Source organism: Rattus norvegicus, chromosome 12 (genome assembly GCF_021556685.1).
Source record: "Rattus norvegicus strain SHRSP/BbbUtx chromosome 12, alternate assembly SHRSP_T2T, whole genome shotgun sequence".
Lineage (NCBI taxonomy): Eukaryota > Metazoa > Chordata > Mammalia > Rodentia > Muridae > Rattus > Rattus norvegicus.
Window position 1 is genome coordinate 4356507 of NC_141545.1, and position 13826 is coordinate 4370332.

General features: G+C 46.9%; 1 non-coding gene and 1 pseudogene across 1 annotated transcript; both read left to right on the top strand.

The window, feature by feature from the left end:
• Window positions 1-1029: 1029 nt before the first annotated feature.
• Window positions 1030-1943, top strand: LOC148001982 (18S ribosomal RNA; annotated as a pseudogene; the record flags this gene model as incomplete).
• A 1101-nt stretch (window positions 1944-3044) lies between these two features.
• On the top strand, window positions 3045-3197 carry LOC148001983 (5.8S ribosomal RNA). Its single transcript, XR_015634981.1, has one exon. It is a non-coding gene; the product is annotated as a 5.8S ribosomal RNA (ribosomal RNA).
• Window positions 3198-13826: the final 10629 nt, after the last annotated feature.

Here is a 13826-nt window from a genome sequence, read left to right on the forward strand (position 1 = left end):
AGTAGTAATTCAAAGAAAAAAGTGACAGAATGTATCACAGATAAAATATGCCCAAGTCACATGAGAACAGCTTAGGAATAAGAGAATACACAAGAGTAGAGAAAGAGAGACAAAAATAGATAATAGAAAGACAGAGAGAAGTAGAGCAAGAAAGAGAAGTTGTGTGTGGCATGTGTTTACGGAAGCTTTCTGGACATGATTTTACAGATTCAGGTTCTGAGAGAACAAACTATTCACTGGGGAAAACAGAAAAAGCTGGAGAATTAGAAGGATCCAGAAGATTGTAACACATTGTCCAAGTTAATGTGAGTACAAGTAGAACAACTCATGAAGATGCCAAGAGAAACCACATTGAATCAGGCAGCTTGGAAGGTTGGATTACATGTAGGCTAGAAGCTCCTAGTATTAGGTCTATAAATAGTAGAACAGAGGGAAAAAATACTCTGGCCTCAACCTAAAGGACGTATTTGCATAGCTTGGGTAAGACTCTTATCTCATCACTTTATCTAAGAAAAGAAAAGTGACATTCACTTAGAAAGACATACAGACGGGCACACAGACAGAGAGACAGACACACAAATACACAGAGACACACAAACACACAAACATAGAAACATAGAGCAGTGTGGGGAGGGAGGGAAGAAGAGAGGGAGGGAAGAAGGGAGAGAGAATGCTCGCAGTCAAGCATTGAACTGAGAACAAGGTTCCAAAAAGAGAAGTTAGAGAAAGAACTGAAGTAGTTGAAGGGGTTTGTCACCCCATAAGAAGAACAATATCAACCAACCAAACCCCTGCCCTCGATCTTCCATGGACTAAACAACCATCCCAAGAATACACAAGGATGAGCCTATGGCTCCATCTGCATATGAAGCAGAGGATATCCTTTTCAGACACCAATGGAAGCAAATGCCCTTGGTCCTGTCAAGGCTTGATGCCCCAGTGTAGGGACCTGTCAGAATGGGCAGGTTGGAAGGTGTGAGTGGGTGAGTGAGGAACTGCCCTCATAGAACAGGAGGCATGAGGGGAAATAATAGGTGGTTTCTAGAGGGCAAATCAGGAAAGGGGATAATATTTAAAATGTGAATTAAAAAAATCCCCTCCCCCAATGAAAGAAAAAGAAAGAGAAATAGAGAAAGAATAACAAATGGGGGTGCATAACTAAACAGAAGCAGGCTGGCAATATGGCGGCATTATTCCCATGATAGTCAAGCAGCTTCCGGGAAACCAAAGTCTTAGGGTTCCAGGGGAGTATGGTTGCAAAGCTGAAACTTAACGGAATTGAGGGAAAGGCACCACCAGGAGTGGAGCCTGCAGCTTAATTTGACTCAAGAGGGGAAACCTCACCCAGCCCGGACACAGACAGGATTGACAGATTGATAGCTCTTTCTGGATTCCATGGGTGGTGGTGCATGGCCGTTCTTAGTTGGTGGAGCGATATGTCGGGTTAATTCCAATAAGGAATGAGATGCTGGTTAGCTAACTAGTTACGCGACCCCCGAGCGGTCGGCGTCCCCCAACTTCTTAGAGGGACAAGTGGCGTTCAGCCCCCCGAGATTGAGCAATAACAGGTCTGTGATGCACTGAGATGTCCAGGGCTGCATGCACACCACACTGACTGTCTCAGCGTGTGCCTACCTTACACAGGCAGACACGGGTAACCCATTGAACCTCATTCGTGATGGAGATCAGGGATTGCAATTATTCCCCATGAACCAGGAATTCCCAGTAAGTGCGGGTCATAAGCTTGCGTTGGTTAAGTCCCTTCCCTTTCTACACACCACCCATTAGCTACTACAGATTGGATGGTTTAGTGAGGCCTTGGATCGGCCCCGCCAGGGTAGGCCCAAGGCCATGGCGGAGCGCTGAGAAGACGGTCGAACTTGACTATCTAGAGGAAGTAAAAGTCGTAACAAGGTTTCCGTGAACCGGCGGAAGGATCATTAACGGAGAAGGCCGAGGGGGTGTCCGGTCCTTTCTTGGGCCTGTGTGAGTCCCTCCTCTCACCAGGAGGCGTGTCCCCGGGTCCCAGTGGCCTTCTTGGCGCGCGCTGCGGCCGGTCGGCCAAGTGAGTGTTTCGGGAAAGGCGGGGGACGTTACAGAGCGGTGTGGTGGGGGGTCGGGTCTGGTCTGTCCAGGGACCTCCTCTGTTCTCTCTCTCTCCCTCCCTCCTCTGCTTCTGTCCTCGCCTCTGTGCGCCTGCCTCTGCCTCCGCCTCCGCCACTGCTGCCTCCGCTGTAGCCGCCTGCTTCTCCCTTGCCCGCCCGCCAGCCACGGCCCTCGGAGGACTGAGGTCATTCTGCCTCTCTCTGGACCGGCTCCGTAATCTCATCTCGTGTGCACCGGGGGCGGTACATGATCTCTTCCCGGTCGGAGGCCGGGACGTGCTCGCTGTCCTCATGCCACCTGCTGCCCCTCCGCCACAGCTCTCGCGCTCTGACGGTGCTGGGGTGGCTCTGTCCCGTGCGGGGGGTGCCTGTGCCGCGGGTGGGCTCACGCATCCACCCCGCCTTCTGGGCCTCGCGTGGCCGCCCCGCTCTTGTCCGGTACCTACCTGACCTGTTCCAGCGTGGAGGTTTAAAACCCGGGGGGGGGGGGTGTCGCCCTACAGTCCGTAGGTCGTCCGTGGGAGGGCTTCCCGGTTCCTCCCCGCACCTGGTGCTCCCTCAGACTCAGCGGGCCCCCTCCGGCTGCCAGCGCTTCCAGAGGCGGCGGTCCGGGGTCCGTGTCGCGAGCCCCCTCTGGGCGCCCTTGGGGTCCCAGCCCGAGCGCCCTACTTGTCCACCCATTGGCCGGCCGCCGCCAGGTGCTGGGTTGGCAGCGTCCCATGTCCCATGTGTCCTGCCTTTCCGTTGCCGACCCTGTCTTTTTTTTTTTTTTTTTTTTTTTTTTTTCATTTCACATGTATCCTTTAGTTTCCCGCTGGCTGGCCTGAGGTGGAGCCGCCTCGCCATGGCCCCTCTCTTCCCATGCAGCAGGGGCGGACGGGTGAGCTGGTGCCATCTTTAGCACCCATACGAGTTCGCTCACACCCCAGATACCGATACGACTCTTAGTGGTGGATCACTTGGCTCGTGTGTCGATGAAGAATGCAGCTAGCTGCGAGAATTAATGTGAATTGCAGGACACATTGATCATGGACACTTCGAACGCACTTGCGGCCCTGAGTTCCTCCTGGGGCTACACCTTTCTGGGAGTTGCTTGAGGATCTATTGCCACCCCCCTGCGGTTTCACTGTCTCGGGGAGGGGGGGCGCGTTGCGCGGCTGGGACTCTGCTCGCAGGGCCTCTCCCCTCGGCCCTCAGTCTCCCTAAGTTCAGATGTGGGCGGCGTACGGCGGTCCTCCACGCCCGGTGGGTCTGGGATCGCCTTGTCCTCCCTGTCCACCAGCGCCGCTTGCCGGCCACCCTCCTCGTGGCTCCTTCCTGCTCGCTCAGCCGCTCCCGCTCCCATTCTCGCCCGCTCTCCCCCACAGTGGGGACGTGTTGGCGTGGGCTGGTCGGGTGCCTGGGCGCGAGACGGGCCCTGTCCCAAGGGTCGGTCACAGTGCCTCTGGTCTGGTGGGAGGCGGGCCCCGCCCACTGGCTCAGTGCATCCATCGCCTCCATGCACCCGCCAGTGCTCACAGAGAGAGCGACCTGGGAGGGTCGGATGGGGGTAGAGGGGCATATCGCACCCGCCCGGGCGGGTCTCAGGTACCTCTCCTCCCCCCCTCCCTCTGCCGGGGGGCAGACCGCTCGGGTGCCAGCCGGCGGGATGCCGCAGCATCCGTGCGCTGATGTGACTTGTCCCCGGGATGTGGGAGCTGGCCGGGGTAGAGAGGTGGCAGGCCCCAAGCCCTCTCGCTCTCCTCTCCATCCGTCCGCCCGCGGCCACCCGTTCCTTCTTTTCCTCCTTCCCCTCTCTACCGAGACCTCAGATCAGACGTGGCGACCCGCTGAATTTAAGCATATTAGTCAGCGGAGGAAAAGAAACTAACCAGGATTCCCTCAGTAACGCCGAGTGAAAGAGCCTAGCGCCGAATACCCTCCGCGTGCCGTGGCTCCGGAAATGTGGCGTACGGAAGACCCACTCCCCGGCGCCGCTCGTGGGGGGCCCAAGTCCTTCTGATCCAGGCCCAGCCCGTGGAGGGTGTGAGGCCGGTAGCAGCCCCCCAGCGCGCCGGGCCCAGGTATTCCCGGAGTCAGGTTGCTTGGGAATGCAGCCCAAAGCGGGTGGTAAACTCCATCTAAGGCTAAATACCAGCAGGAGACCGATAGCCAACAAGTACAGTAAGGAAAAGTTGAAAAGAACTTTGAAGAGAGAGTTAAAGAGGGTGTGAAACCATTAAGAGGTAAACGGGTGGGGTCAGCGCAGTCCACTGGGAGGATTCAACCCGGCAGCACGTGTTCGGCCGTGCAGGTGATCCCAGCGGATCTTTCAAGCTCCCCGTTCCTACCGACCCCTCCACCTGCGCGTTTTTTCTCCCCCCTCCACGCGTCCCGCTGTCACCGTCCCTGCTCCTCCTAACAAGGGGGTCGGCGCACGTTCAGGCGGAGGGCTTGGTGTGTGGTGGGGGCGCGCGGGTTGGGCCGGGGTTGGGGTTGGTGGGTGCGGCACCCAACCCACTCACCCCCCACCCCCGTCAGTTACTGGCCTCCGCCGGGCGCACTTCCACCCTGGCGGTGCGCAGAAAACAGCTACGGGGCCGCTGGGAAGGCCCTGCGGGGAAGTTGACTGGGGAGGCAGTGTGGCATCACCCGTGGGCCCCGGAACACCCCATCCCAAGTGTTACAGCACATGCTCTCCATACAGAAGACACTGACAGACAGACAGACAGACAGACAGACACACACACTCACACACACACACACACACATATTTAAATATTTAAAATGATGTTTAAAAAAAACCGTCTTCCTGTTTAACAGAGGTTTAAAGGGAAGTTGGCTGACAGAACGTTTTTGTGGTTTTTTATTCTCTTTTTTACCAAATAGGAGGTAGATTTGTTGGCCCTTCTATTAAAAGCCAAAGTATTAAGTGGCCAGCCGATGTTTCAACTTTTCCCATTCTGTTCCTTTCACGAAAACCAGGGAGTGTTGTTTCTTTGGCTCTTCCTTTTTGAAACAAAATGCAAGGAGCTCTACCAGTTGACCTAGTTTCCCTGTTCATTTTCCGTCTTCCACGGTATGCTCGATGAAATTAAGTAAATAAATGAAGTTTCTAGTTATTTATTTGTTTGGGAGACCTGAACTCTCACTCGAGATATTTCCATCCCCCCCCCACACACACACAAGTCCTCCTCCCTGTATGTGGGGGAAGCAGGATGGGTGGACTGGAGCTAGCTGAGAGGGGGTGGGGTGGGGTGGGGCTGGAGAATATGCATGTCCCTGAAGGTCTATCGGGGAAATACTGCTGCTGCCCTAGCATGCTTTGCTTCATTGCTGAGTCAGGTGGTGCCTCTTTAGGGGGGGCAAGTTTTCTACCTCAAATCAGTGAGTGATGATTTCAGTGTGAATGTCTGATCCCTCTATGTCCTTTCAGTGCTCTGGCTCATGGCAAATGACTGAAGAAAACCTTAGTTAGACTCACACCCAGCTGTTTGGAAAGGGTAATGGAGTTGATAGCACACCCTCAGGTGTGCTCACTCTCAACACCCAGCCTCGCCCTGCCAACTCTGGATTTCTAAGTAAGGCTGAATCTGGACCATATTTACAGGATTTGGCATTTCTGATTCATGTTTAATGTTTAGTTAAATAAAGCTTGTGAAGGGCTGGAGAGATGGCTCCGAGGTTAAGAGCACTCACTGCTCTGCTCTTCCAGAGGTCCCGAGTTCCATTCCACAGAAATCATATAGTGGCTCACAACCTTCTGCAAAGGGATATCCCATGTACTCTACTGCCGTGTGTATATGAAAAGGGCTTTAGTGTGCTCATATAAATGAAAATAAATAAATAAACCTTTAAAAGAATGAAGCAAAATGAAGCTTGCACAGAAATTGAGCATCTTATAATGCCAGGCATGTCTACCCACTCCTTTTATTTTATTTCGTGGGTGGATCACATAACCACAGAGGTGGTTCCCCTTTCCTTAACCTCGACAGCCCAACTGGGACAGAAGTGCAAACTATCATCTACCTATCTGGGAGTGGAGTGGTTGGATACAGGGAGATGGAGAATTTGCAGTTAGTAAAGTTCTGCTGTCGGTTTTTATTTCCTTTCATTTTTGGATAGATATCGGGAGCCTTTTTTTTTTTAAGTACAAATTTTGTTTTCTGTGCAACATTCTGATCATAGCTTCCCATAGCAAAGCTCGTTCCAGATCCTTCCTCCCTATCCACCACCCTATTCTACCCAAGGCCTGCCCTTATATGTGGTTGATGCATACCCAGGTGAATCTCCATTGGAGAAAGCATGATATTCACATCTCCTATGACTGTCAATGGCAGATGACTTAAATGCCAGTGACTTCGGACGTGACTCCATTTTTCCCTTGGAGAACTGTGTTTGGATTTGTTGAACGAAGGCAGGCCCTGTGATTTGAACCAACCAAACAAACACACCAAAAAAATATTTAAAGCAGGCAACAACTGCCTGCACGCCAAGAGACTGTTGACTCCTCTTTGGAGCTAGTACGATGTGAAACTTGCAGAATCCACACAGCACCAAGGGAACACTTTAACAAATTATGAAGAGAGAGAGAGAGAGAGAGAGAGAGAGAGAGAGAGAGAGAGAGAGAGAGAGAGAGAGAGAGAGCTGTTTATCTACCTCCTCTAGTTTTTCAGACTAGAGATTTCATCTTCAACTGCTCTGGTGCTGGTGGTTTTACCGCTGGTTTGGGGGGATTGGGATAGGGATAGGAAGAAAAAAGGCTTGAGTGCTGATTTTAAAGCTCTCTTTCTCTCTAAAGCTCTCTCTCTCTCTCTCTCTCTCTCTCTCTCCCTCTCCTCCCTCTCTCTCTCTCTCTATACACACACACACACACACACACACACACACACACACTTCCTAGGATGAAAGAAAAAAATGAAAAGGAAGGCACCCATGGTGATTCATGACTTTGATCTCACTTTGATCTCAGCACTGGAGAGGAAGATAGGAAGACCTATCTAGATGCAATGTGAAGAAGGCCTATGTCAGATGAGTTAATGGCTAGGGAACTGCTACCTGGCTAGTCTGGCATTTTCTTGCAGTTGTTAATATTATAAGGACACTTTCTCATTGGTTGTTTCTGCTGTTACTGCCAGAATTCATTACATATTCTGTTAGGTTCTTCTGTGTGATAACACACTCAGAAACCAAATACTGTAGAAGTAAGTCTAACTGCTTTCTTTGTTGTCTAGTTACCCGCAATAATCTTGGACCTGAACTGAACACCTAGCAGCATTTCCCGCACCCACCCATGTGTAAGCTTTTATAAGCTGGACCACCAACACTAGAGGGACCGTGCAGACAGAGACTATTTGGAACCAGACTTCTATTTTGAGTTTTTGTTTTCTTGTTTTTTTCTCCTGTCCTGTCCTGTCCTGTCCTGTCCTGTCCTGTATGTCTGTCTATCTGTCTGTAAATCCACACATATAGTTCTTTCCACGTCTTATATTTCAATACAAATAATGCTTGTTGTGATCCTCTCATTTCATTCAAGGGTACTACTCTCTAGATCAGAGAAGCCCCCTTACAATTCTCCACAGGTAGTGATGACCCGAGTGTTCAGTGTGACTAAGCAGGAATTACATGGTTGCCGCCATTATACTTGATCTTACCGAAGGTAGGGTTGTGGGGCATGGTTGTCACGATGGTGACCAATAGACAGTGATTGAAGAGATGGAACAATAACCTACAATTCTCCCTCTCTGTCAACTGTTTCTCTGTTACTCTCTGTCTCTCTTCCCTCCTTCCCTCCCCCCTCTCTCCGAACTGAATGAACATTGGAACTAACGTAAATGTACATGTGAAAAGAAGCCAGGTGTGGTGCTGCAGGTCTTTAATTGCATCACTTGAGAGGTGGAGGTGGGTAGAACTCTGTGAACAGGCTGCAGACCTGATCCAGGTACTGATTTCCAGGGCTTTTGTGCAAATACCCCTTACTCAACTAAAGGAATGAAGAGGAAAATAAAGAAACAGATAAACCAAACAAACTAAGAAAAAGGAAAGGCAGTAATGGGGTGACCTGGCTTACAGAGGAGGGGCAAACATTTATCTGTCATTGCCTCCTCATTTGAACACACAAGGGGGAGAGAGAGAGAGAGAGAGAGAGAGAGAGAGAGAGAGAGAGAGAGACATCTGTTAATCTTTTTGTCTCCCTTCCCTAGTTTTTCAGACAGGGTTTCTCTATGAATTCCTCTGTAGACTGGTGGCTCAGAGGGCAAAGCTGCTGGCTGTTAAAGGTCTAGGTAAAATAATGTGATGGCCTAAGGGAATTGTTAAGGCCTAGATGCCGTGTGAAGGAGGCCTACATCAGATTGGTTACGATAACTCTGACCTGATTAACCTGCCCTTTTTTACAGTTATTATTATTGCAAGGACGCCTTCTCATAGGTTGTTTCTGCTGTCACTTCCAGAGTTCATTACATATTTCTCTTAGGTTCTGTATGACACAAACTCAGAAACCAAACATTGTAGAAGCCAGTGTGTCCTTGAGTGGGTGTCTACAGTGCCTGTGTGCGTGTGTGCGTGTGTGCGTGTGTGCGTGTGATCGTGCATGCCCAGGGCCATTCTAGAGCCCACCCCAGATTTGTGTTTCAGAGATCTTTACTTATTTATTTTTCCTGCCATGGCTTGTGTAGGCACTAAGTCACCACACTTCCCAAAAAACAAAATGAAACAAAACAAAACAAAATCCACCAACAAATGGACCAAACCGAAACCCCAAGCCAAACAAACAAATATTCCTGCCTACCTGTCTGTCTATCAGGGCTACAACAGAGAAGTGGAATCTTGAATAAACAAACCTTGAATACCTAAGTCTGCCTGTTTCCCCTCTTCCCGCCCTCCAGTGCCCCCAGCCCATCCCCTAGAGCTGTGAAAGCTGAAATGGAATCCAATCTATCATGTATAACTCACTGTGCTATCAGGATTGAGGCACATGTTCTCTCAGCTGCTGGGAATTTGATCCAAGGGCCTTTAACTCTCCTGAGCTAATGTCCTCTGACCAGGATCCTAGTCCTTATTCAATGGCGAATTTAAGACTGGGCCTCCTGCTTGTTCCAATTCAGGCTAAGAGTTCAGGGTCAGGCCACACTCCTGAGCCCCACACAGGGCTGCCTGCATACTCTTGTGACTGCAATAGAGGCAGAGTGCTCTCTGCCCAATTCTCTTCTCTCCTCTTTGTCACAGCCATGGTCCCCAAGAGCACTTGTCAAATACATCTATCTCTGTCTAAAAGTTAAGTTCCCAGAGAATCAATCCCCATAACTGATCATAAATGAGGATTCACTCTGTGTATGTATATATTGTTGCAGTTTGTTGCAGTTTCCTCTCCAACGCGAATCGGCCAGTACAATGAAAACGCAACTCAATTAATATGAAAACAATCTAGCGTCTAGATTGGGCAGATCCACCCTACACTGTCCTATTCCTAGCTCCCAACTCCCTCATCCCTTGCACCTTTTATTTGCCAGGTCTCCAGCTTCTCCTTCTCCCAGTACAACTCTCTCCTCACTTCTTTCCTTTCTCCTCCCTGACTCCTCCTCCTCCTGACTCCTCCCCTCTCCTGACTCCTCCCCTCTCGCTCCCGACTCCTCCCTCTGCCCAAATCTCGAGTTCTTGCCTTTATTTTACAAATTCAGAGAGAACTCCAAGGCAAACCACAACATTTCTCCCTTTCTGTCCAGTTAAAAAACCTTTTCCCTATACATATGTGAACTAAGTATTATTACCATTCTGCAATTTATAAAACCAACAATACACTCATCACCCAGTCCATCAATTTTGTTCATCAACCATGTCATCTATACTAAAAACTATACCTGACTATATCCTGGTTCTAGATCCTATGCCACCTGAAAACAACCCTAACAGATTCATCATCTTTCCCAATACTAAACCGCTTGGGTTGTCTATGAGACTACCAGTCTCCAACCACATCAGAAATCCAAGAATGATTAATATTACCTGAAAATATGGGAAGCACAAAACATGGCTTCCAAGCTTAGCCAATTTATAGAGACTACTGATCACCTGGACAGTCCCCCTATTCCTTAATATGTCAGAGCTTCAGTCTTCAGCCTTCTGGCCCAGGATCATCTGACAGACCTTTGTAATGCAGATTTTGAAGGGCTGATCACCCTGCCTTGGCAGAGATTATCAGTCGAGTATTCTGCATAATTTGTCCTTTTCTGGACAGTGCTTTGTCTGTATATGAATTGAAGCAATTTGCTCAGTGGCTGTGTCACCACGATTTGAGCAACTCCATTGATGCTCAATTTCTTCTTCGAGTCTAAGGGGTCCTGTCAGGGGCAGAGAGGTCTCTAGTCAAATGATCTAGATGAAGAAATGTCCATAAATGGGTTATTCTGTTGACTTCTGATTCCCTTGAAGATTTCCTATCTACATAGGCGTTTCTGAACTGTTAAGCATAGACTACAGTTGGCCCTCTCTAATCGAAGTATTTCCAAAACCCATCTAAACTGACTCAGAACCATGACTTTGCTATCTGGTCTTTAGTTGGTACTGGTTAATCAATTAAAAATAATGTATAATAGCATTTATAGGACTGGGTCCAAGACTTGTATTCTTAGATGCATAGTGGAGGCACAATGCTTATGTTAAAGTAGCAATATTAATCTCAATTATAAATCAATAAGAAAGTATACCAATGAAAACCTCGCATTTGTGTAAAATGCATTCTATACCAATGAAAAGATTGCAGCTTCAACTTTGTATCAATTACAAACATTTCTCTCAATGTAAGATATAGCTGTAAAATTTTGTTTAAGAGTAAGTTTGCTAATCTATCCCTGTTTGTCTATTTCTCTAAATTCTATGTATTACTATATCACCCCCCCTTTTTTTAAACTAAGAAGGATAGAAAAGAGGAAAGGAAATGTAGCAATCCCTGAGTTTAAATTCTCTAGTTCCCCCTGACCAAAGCTACATTTGTATAGTATCCCTTAAAAGAAAACATATCCACAGTTCTTAGAATAACCAGAACCATCCACCCCAACATAAGGAACTGGGACAATGATCTTCCTCATCTGATTCCAGCTGAATTGGGGTGAAGAATTCCCTTCTGGGGCCCAAGGGGAATTAGGAAAAGTTGGCTTTGTCGAAGTAGAGCTAGCTGGGATTCGCCTGCCAGTCACTCTGTGCTGAGAAAGTTCATCGCTTAGCTGACATCTTGACTATGACAGTCTGAAGGACTGGATAAGTAAGCTGGCCATTCTGGAAAAGTTCTGAAAGCAAGCCTTTAAATGAAGCAGCTTCAGTGTAATTGAGGGAGAATCAAACACGAAGTTGGACTGGAAGGTCCCGGAATCTCAGCATCCCAGAGTGTGGATTATTTCAGGGCTGTCTTTCTCTTCTTTCATCCTGCAGCACACAAAACTTTACAAGCATCATATAGTTCTGTAAGCACATTCACATGGAGTAAGCAGGGTGCACAGCTTAGTTAATAAAGATCAACAAAGAAAGGTGACTGCCTTTCTTCAGGTTAGTTTGATCATATAATCAAACCGTAACATAATTTTGTAATACATGCCATTTTACAGGATGCTTGTAATAACAAGTTATGAGAAATTCGTACTCAAAATGTTACTGGCTGTTTATAGACATTTTAGTCTCAGCCAGTTCATACACGGAGACCTAAACATCCTCATATATACATCACCTATTTGTTGATTGTCTTAGTCTCCCTTTTCTTCTGTGTTGCCAAGGACTTCAGGAGGTCTCCCCTTGTCATGTCTGATCTTTATCAGCTTGGAAAGAACCCACAGCTTTTCTTCTCCTGTAGAAACATAGGCATAACCCCTTCCCCAGAATAACACATTTCCCATTTTCCATTCTGACGTCAGAATATCCTTAATATAAGCAGGCTGGTTTAGTTCAGTAGCCTTTTCCACAATCCAATGTCTTTCAGCAGCTGTGCTGTTTTGTTCATCAGCATTTAAAAAATTTAAGGTTAATAAAGCACTATGTAGCCTATCTCTGGGAGTTTTTACTGCCCCTTTTTGCCTGTTAAGCATCTCCTTTAGACTTCGATTAGATCTCTCCACAATTGCTTGTCCTGTAGGATTGTGTGGTATACCTGTAACATGTTTTATATTATAATATTCAAAGAAGCGCTTAATCTTGTTAGAAATATATGCTGGACCATTGTCCGTTTTAATTTGTATGGGTATTCCCATTATAGCCATAACTTCTAACAAATGTGTAATTACAGAATCGGCCTTTTCTGATGCTAAGGCAGTTGCCCATTGAAATCCTGAATATGTGTCTATAGTATGGTGTATGTATTTCAGCTTACCAAACTCTGTAAAATGGAGAACATCCATTTGCCAAATTTCATTTCTTTGGGGGCCCTTAGGGTTAGTTCCTGTAGGCAATGCAGTTTGATTATATAACGAGCAAGTAGGACATTGTCTCACAATCTCCTTGGCTTGTTGACAAGTGATAGAGAATTCTTTCTTTAAGCCTCTGCTGTTAACATGGTGTTTTTTATGGAATTCTGAAGCCTCTAGTACACTTCCTATCAGTAGCTGGTCAATTTCATTATTACCTTGCGCCAGAGGGCCTGGCAGACCTGTATGGGATCTTATGTGTGTTATATATAGTGGGTAACTCCTATTTCTGATCTTTTGTTGTAGCTGAATAAATAGCGATGTCAATTCAGAATAATCCTGAATAAGTTCAGCAGTCTCTATGTGTAAAACAACCCTTTCTGCATATTGAGAGTCAGTTACTATATTAAGAGGCTCTTGAAAATCTGACAACACCATGAGTATTGCATACAATTCAGATTTTTGAACTGACTTATAGGGACTCTCAGTCACCGTGCTTACATTTTCTGATTTATATCCTGCCTTTCCTGACTTACTGACATCAGTGTAAAATGTAGGGGCTCCCGATATTGGAGTTCCCTTTATTATACGAGGGAGGATCCAGTTAGTTCGTTTTATGAACTGAAGTCGCTTGCTTTTAGGGTATCTGTTGTTAATCTCTCCTAAGAAGTTACTGCATGCTCTTTGCCAATGTTCATTTTGTACCCACAAAGAGGCAATTTCTGCATTAGTAAAAGGTACCACAATTTCAGCCAGATCCATTCCAACTAATTGTCAAAGTCTCAATTTTCCTTTAAGTATCAATTTAGAGACCTTCTCAATGTAGGTTTTCAGTTTCTTACTCTGTTTATGTGCTAAAAATATCCATTCTAAGATATAATCTTCCCTCTGCATGAGAATTCCTGTAGGGGGATGAGTAGAGGGTAAGATGACTAATATGCAGGCCATCTTTGGATCAATACGATCTAGATGTGTGTCCTGCAATTTCCTTTCTACCAAAGCTAGCTCTTTCTCAGCCTCAGCTGATAGTTTCCTTGGGCTATTTAAATCTTTATCGCCTTGTAACTTTTGAAATAAATTGCTTAACTCTTGAGTGGTCAAGCCAATCACAGGCCTCAACCAGTTAATATCTCCCAGTAGTTTCTGAAAATCATTAAGTGTCCTTAATTGATTTCTTTTGATTTGCACCTTTTGTGGCCTAATCTTTTGTAGACTTATTTTATACCCTAGATAATTAATAGAATCCCCTCTTTTATTTTCTCAGGAGCGACTTGTAATCCCCAGCAAGGTAAGGTTTTTTTTCACTTCATCAAACATTCTTTCCAGGATATTTATATCTGAATCAGACAATAAA